The sequence below is a fragment of the Arachis hypogaea genome, chromosome 12, assembly GCF_003086295.3.
Source record: "Arachis hypogaea cultivar Tifrunner chromosome 12, arahy.Tifrunner.gnm2.J5K5, whole genome shotgun sequence".
Lineage (NCBI taxonomy): Eukaryota > Viridiplantae > Streptophyta > Magnoliopsida > Fabales > Fabaceae > Arachis > Arachis hypogaea.
Genome location: NC_092047.1, coordinates 33,703,858 through 33,710,555, shown reverse-complemented (window position 1 = coordinate 33,710,555; position 6,698 = coordinate 33,703,858). Strand labels below are relative to the sequence as shown.

The window sequence follows — 6,698 nt, the reverse complement described above, 5'->3', positions numbered from 1 at the left end:
TGAACCTCTGCTTTCCTGCTATCTTCATCCAATCAGTCTTACTCCTTTCCATGGCTGGCTTTATGCAAGGGCATCACCATTGTCAGTGGCTACATCCCCTCCTCTCAGTGAAAATGGTCAACGCACCCTGTCACGGCACGGCTATTCATCTGTCGGTTATCGATCATGCTGGAATAGGATTCACCCTCCTTTTGCGTCTGTCACTAACGCCCAGCAATCGTGAGTTTGAAGCTCGTCACAGTCATTCAATCATTGAATCCTACTCAGAATACCACAGACAAGGTTTAGACTTTCCGGATTCTCTTGAATGCCGCCATCATTCTAGCTTACACCACGAAGATTCTGATTAAGAGATCTAAGAGATACTCATTCAATCTGATGTAGAACGGAAGTGGTTGTCAGGCACGTGTTCATAGGGAATGATGATGATTGTCACGTTCATCACATTCAGGTTGAAGTGCGAATGAATATCTTAGAAGCGAAATAAGATGAATTGAATAGAAAACAGTAGTACTTTGCATTAATCTTTGAGGAACAACAGAGCTCCACACCGTAATCTATGGAGTGTAGAAACTCTACCATTGAAAATACATAAGTGATAATGGAGTTCATTGGTCTCGGCCCCAGAGGGGAACCGGAGTAACCAAGACTGTGAATACAATGATAACAAGTTCTATTTATAATAAACTAGCTACTAGGGTTTACAGGAGTAAGTAATTGATGCATAAATCCACTTCTGGGGCCCACTTAGTGTGTGCTTGGGCTGAGCTTGAGTGTTGCACGTGTAGAGATCCTTCTTGGAGTTGAACACCAGCTTTTGTGCCAGTTTGGGCGTTGAACTCCACTTTGCAGCCTGTTTCTAGCGCTGGACGCCAGAATTAGGCAGAGAGCTGGCGTTGAACGCCAGTTTGCGTCATCTAAACTTGGCCAAAGTATGGACTATTATATATTTCTGGAAAGCCCTGGATGTCTACTTTCCAATGCAATTAGAAGCACGCCATTTTGAGTTCTGTAGCTCCAGAAAATCTATTTTGAGTGCAGGGGGGTCAGAATCCAACAGCATCAGCAGTCCTTCTTCAACCTCTGAATTTGATTTTTGCTCAAGTCCCTCAATTTCAGCCAGAAAATACCTGAAATCACAGAAAAACACACAAACTCATAGTAAAGTCCAGAAATGTGAATTTAACATAAAAACTAATGAAAACATCCCTAAAAGTAACTAGATCCTACTAAAAACATACTAAAAACAATACCAAAAAGCGTATAAATTATCCGCTCATCACAACACCAAACTTAAATTGTTGCTTGTCCCCAAGCAACTGAAAATCAAATAGGATAAAAAGAAGAGAATATACTATAAATTCCAAACTATCAATGAAACAGAGCTTCAATCATATCAGCGGGACTTATAGCTTTTTGCCTCTTGAATAGTTTTGGCATCTCACTTTATCCATTGAAGTTCAGAATGATTGGCATCTATAGGAACTCAGAGTTTAGATAGTGTTATTGACTCTCCTAGTTCAGTATGATAATTCTTGAACACAGTTATTTTATGAGTCTTGGCCGTGGCCCTAAGCACTTTGTTTTCCAATATTACCACCGGATACATAAATGCCACAGACACATAATTGGGTGAACCTTTTCAGATTGTGACTCAGCTTTGCTAAAGTCCCCAATTAGAGGTGTCCAGGGTTCTTAAGCACACTCTTTATTTGCTTTGGACCTTGACTTTAACCGCTCAGTCTCAAGTTTTCACTTGACACCTTCACGCCACAAGCACATGGTTAGGGACAGCTTGGTTTAGCCGCTTAGGCCAGGATTTTATTCCTTTAGGCCCTCCTATCCACTAATGCTCAAAGCCTTGGGATCCTTTTTATTGCCCTTGCCTTTTGATTTTAAGGGTTACTGGCTTTTTGCTCTTGCCTCTTGGTTTTAAGAGCTTTTGGCTTTTTCTGCTTGCTTTTTCTTTTTCTTTCTATTTTATTTTGCCTAATTTTTTTTTTCTGCAAGCTTTGTTCTTTGCTGCTTTTTCTTGCTTCAAGAATCATTTTTATGATTTTTCAGATTATCAAATAACATGTCTCCTTGTCATCATTCTTTCAAGAGCCAACATATTTAACATTTTTAAACAACAACTTCAAAAGACATATGCACTGTTCAAGCATTCATTCAGAAAACAAGAAGCATTGTCACCACATCAATATAATTAAGCTAAGTTCAAGGATAAATTCAAAACTCATGTACTTCTTGTTCTTTTGAATTAAAACATTTTTCATTTAAGAGAGGTGATGGATTCATAGGACATTCATAACTTTAAGACAAAGTTACTAACTACTAATGATCATGTAATGAAGACACAAACATAGATAAGCACATAACATAGAAAACGAAAAACAGAAGAAATAAGAACAAGGAATGAATCCACCTTAGTGATGGTGGCGTTTCCTTCTTGAGGAAACGATGATGTCCTTGAGCTCTTCTATGTCTCTTCCTTGTCTTTGTTGCTCCTCCTTCATTGCTTTTTGATCTTCTCTTATTTCATGAAGGATGATGGAGTGCTCTTGATGTTCCACCCTTAGTTGTCCCATGTTGGAACTTAATTCTCCTAGGAAGTTGTTGATTTGCTCCCAAAAATTCTGTGGAGGAAACTGTATCCCCTGAGGTATGAGCTTCTTCATGTGCCTGTTGAGATCCATGAATGTGCTCTCTTGTTTGCTCCATCCTTTTCTTAGTGATGGACTTGTGAGATGGATCTTTCCATCTCCCATGGCTCAGAGGTAGAAGTAATTGTCTTCCCTTTCCTCTTTCTTGAGGTTTCTCTGGCCTTAGGTGCCATTAATGGTTATGGAAAAACAAAAAAAAAGCTATGCTTTTACCACACCAAACTTAGAATGTTGCTCGCCCTCGAGCAAAAGAAGAAAGAATAGAAGAAGAAGAAGAAGAAGATATGGAGGAGATGGAGGGATGTGTGTATTTGGCCATATGGGTGGGATTGGGTGGGAGAGAAATGTGAATTTTGAAGGTAGGTGGGTGTATGGATGTGAGTGGTAAATGGAAAACAGAAGGGATGGTCATGAATGGAAAGAGAGATGATGAGGTAGGTGGGGATCCTGTGGGGTCCACAGATCCTGAGATGATTCTGTGGGGTCCACAGATCCTGAGGTGTTCAAGGATTTACAACCTTGCACCAAATTAGGCATGTAAAATGCCCTTGCACACAACTCTGGGCGTTCAGCGCCAGGTTGGTGCCCATTTTGGGCGTTCAACGCCCATTTGTTGGCCATTTCTGGCGTTGAACGCCAGAACCATGCCTGTTCTGGGCGTTCAGCGCCAGCTTTTCTCCAGGGTGTAATTCTGGCGTCCAGCGCCCAGATGCTGCCCATTTTGGGCGTTCAGCGCCCAGACACTGCCCATTTTGGGCGTTCAGCGCCAGAAACATGCTCTGTTCTGGCGCTGAACGCCAGACAGATGCTCCTCCAGGGTGTGATTTTTCTTCTGCTGTTTTTGATTCCGTTTTTAATTTTTTTTTGTTTATTTTGTGACTCCACATGATCATGAACCTATAAAGACATATAACCAGGAAAAATATAGTTAGATAAAAATTGGGTTGCCTCCCAACAAGCACTTCTTTAATGTCAATAGCTTGACAGTGGGCTCTCATGGAGCCTCACAGATGTGCAGAGCTTTGTTGATACTCTCCAACACCAAACTTAGAGTTTGGATATGGGAGTTCAACACCAAACTTAGAGTTTGGTTGTGGCCTCCTAACACCAAACTTAGAGTTTGACTGTGGGGGCTTTGTTTGACTCTGCTTTGAGAGAAGCTTCTTCTGCTTCCTCTCCATGGATTCAGAGAGAGATCCTTGAGTTGTAAACACAAGGTTGTCCTCATTCAATTGAAGGATCAATTCTCCTCTGTCCACATCAATCACAGCTCTTGCTGTGGCTAGGAAAGGTCTTCCTAGGATGATGGATTCATCCTCTTCCTTTCCAGTATCCAGGACTATGAAATCAGCAGGGATGTAAAGGCCTTCAACCTTTACTAACACATCCTCTACTTGTCCATAAGCCTGTTTTCTGGAATTATCTGCCATCTCTAATGAGATTTTAGCAGCTTGCACCCCATAGATTCCCAGTTTCTCTATTACAGAGAGGGGCATGAGGTTTATCCCTGAACCAAGGTCACACAGAGCCTTAAAGATCATGGTGCCTATGGTACAAGGTATTATGAACTTTCCAGGATCCTGTCTCTTCTGAGGCAATGTCAGTTGATCCAGATCACTTAGTTCATTAGTGAACAAGGGAGGTTCATCTTCCCAAGTTTCAATACCAAATAATTTGGCATTCAACTTCACGATTGCACCAAGAAACTTGGCAGTTTGCTCTTCAGTAACATCCCCATTCTCTTCAGAAGAGGAATACTCATCAGAGCTCATGAATGGCATAAGGAGGTTCAATGGAATCTCTATGGTCTCTAGATGAGCCTCAGAGTCCTTTGGTTCCTCAGAGGGAAACTCCTTATTGATCACTGGACGTCCCAGGAGGTCTTCCTCCTTGGGATTCACGTCCTCCTCTCCCTCATTGGGTTCGGCCATTTTGGTTATGTCAATGGCCTTGCACTCTCCTTTTGGATTTTCTTCTGTATTGCTTGGGAGAGTTCTAGGAGGGATTTCAGTGGTCCTTTTACTCAGCTAGCCCACTTGTGCTTCCAAATTTCTAATGGAAGACCTTGTTTCATTCATGAAACTTACAATGGCCTTAGATAGATCAGAGACTAAGTTTGCTAAGCTAGATGGGTTCTGCTCAGAATTCTCTGTCTGTTGCTGAGTGGATGATGGAAAAGGTTTGCTATTGCTAAACCTGTTTCTTCCACCATTATTAAAGCCTTGTTGAGGCCTTTGATCCTTCCATGAGAGATTTTGATGATTTCTCCATGATGGGTTATAGGTGTTTCCATAAGGTTCACCTAAGTAATTCACCTCTGCTATTGCAGGGTTTTCAGGATCATAAGCTTCTTCTGCATAAGAAGCCTCTTGAGTACTGTTGGATGCAGCTTGCATTCCATTCAGACTCTGAGAAATCATATTGACTTGCTGAGTCAATATTTTGTTCTGAGCCAATATGGCATTCAGAGTATCAACTTCAAGAACTCCCTTCTTCATAGGCATCCCATTACTCACAGGATTCCTCTCAGAAGTGTACATGAACTGGTTATTAGCAACCATGTCAATGAGTTCTTGAGCTTCTGCAGGTGTTTTCTTTAGGTGAATGGATCCACCTGCAGAAGTATCCAATGACATCTTTGATAGCTCAGATAAACCATCATAGAATATATCCAGGATGGTCCATTCTGAAAGCATGTCAGAAGGACACTTTTTGGTCAACTGTTTGTATCTTTTCCAAGCTTCATAGAGGGATTCACCATCTTTTTGTTTGAAGATTTGAACATCCACTCTAAGCTTGCTCAGCTTTTGAGGAGGAAAGAACTTGGCTAAGAAAGCCGTGACGAGCTTATCCCAAGAGTTCAGGCTGTCTTTAGGTTGAGAGTCCAACCATATTCTAGCTCTGTCTCTTACAGCAAAAGGGAAAAGCATGAGCCTGTAGACTTCAGGATCTACTCCATTAGTCTTAACAGTATCACATATCTGCAAGAATTCAGTTAAGAACTGAAAAGGATCTTCAGATGGAAGTCCATGAAACTTGCAGTTCTGCTGCATCAGAGAAACTAATTGAGGTTTCAGCTCAAAGTTGTTTGCTCCAATGGCAGGAATGGAGATGCTTCTTCCATGTAAATTGGAATTAGGTGCAGTAAAGTCACCAAGCATTCTCCTTGCATTATTATTATTTTTGGCTGCCATCTCCTCTTCCTGTTCGAAAATTTCTGAAAGGTTATCTCTGGATTGTTGTATTTTAGCTTCTCTTAGTTTCCTTTTCAGAGTCCTTTCAGGTTCTGGATCTGCTTCAACAAGAATATTCTTGTCTTTGCTCCTGCTCATATGAAAAAGAGAGAACAGAAAAATAATAATAATAGGGGTCCTTTTTACCACAGTATAGAGGTCCCAGTGTGAGTAGAAGAAAAGAAGAAGAAGAAATTCGAACACAGATGGAAGAGAGGGTTCGAATTTGGGTGAGATGAAGTGTTAGTAGATGAATAAATAAATAGAAGGAGATGAGAGAGAAGGAGAATTTTCGAAAATAATTTTTGAAAAAGAGTTAGTGATTTTCAAAAATAGTTTTTGAAAAATGTTAGTAATTTTTTTCGAAAATTTTAAAATCAAAAGTTAAAATAATTAGTTAATTAAAAATAAATTTTGAAAAAGAGGGAAGATATTTTCGAAAATTAGAAAGAGAGAGTTAGTTAGTTGGTTTTGAAAAAGATAAGAAACAAACAAAAAGTCAGTTAGTTAGTTGAAACAAATTTTGAAAAGATAAGAAGGTAGGAAGTTAGAAAAGATATTTTGAAATCAATTTTTTTTTTTTGAAAAAGATAAGATAAGAAGATATTTTTGAAAAGATATGATAGAAATTAGTTTTTGAAAAAGATTTGATTTTTAAAATCTCAATTAATGACTTGATTCACAAGAAATCACAAGATATGATTCTAGAACTTAAAGTTTGAATCTTTCTTAACAAGTAAGTAACAAACTTGAAATTTTTGAATCAAAACATTAATTGGTTATGTTATTTTCGAAAATTTGA

At 39.6% G+C, this 6,698-nt stretch overlaps 1 non-coding gene across 1 annotated transcript; it reads left to right on the top strand.

The window, feature by feature from the left end:
- The first annotated feature begins 5,353 nt into the window (after positions 1 to 5,353).
- LOC112731201 (small nucleolar RNA R71) lies at positions 5,354 to 5,461 on the top strand. The gene has a single exon (XR_003166989.1). It is a non-coding gene; the product is annotated as a small nucleolar RNA R71 (small nucleolar RNA).
- Positions 5,462 to 6,698: the final 1,237 nt, after the last annotated feature.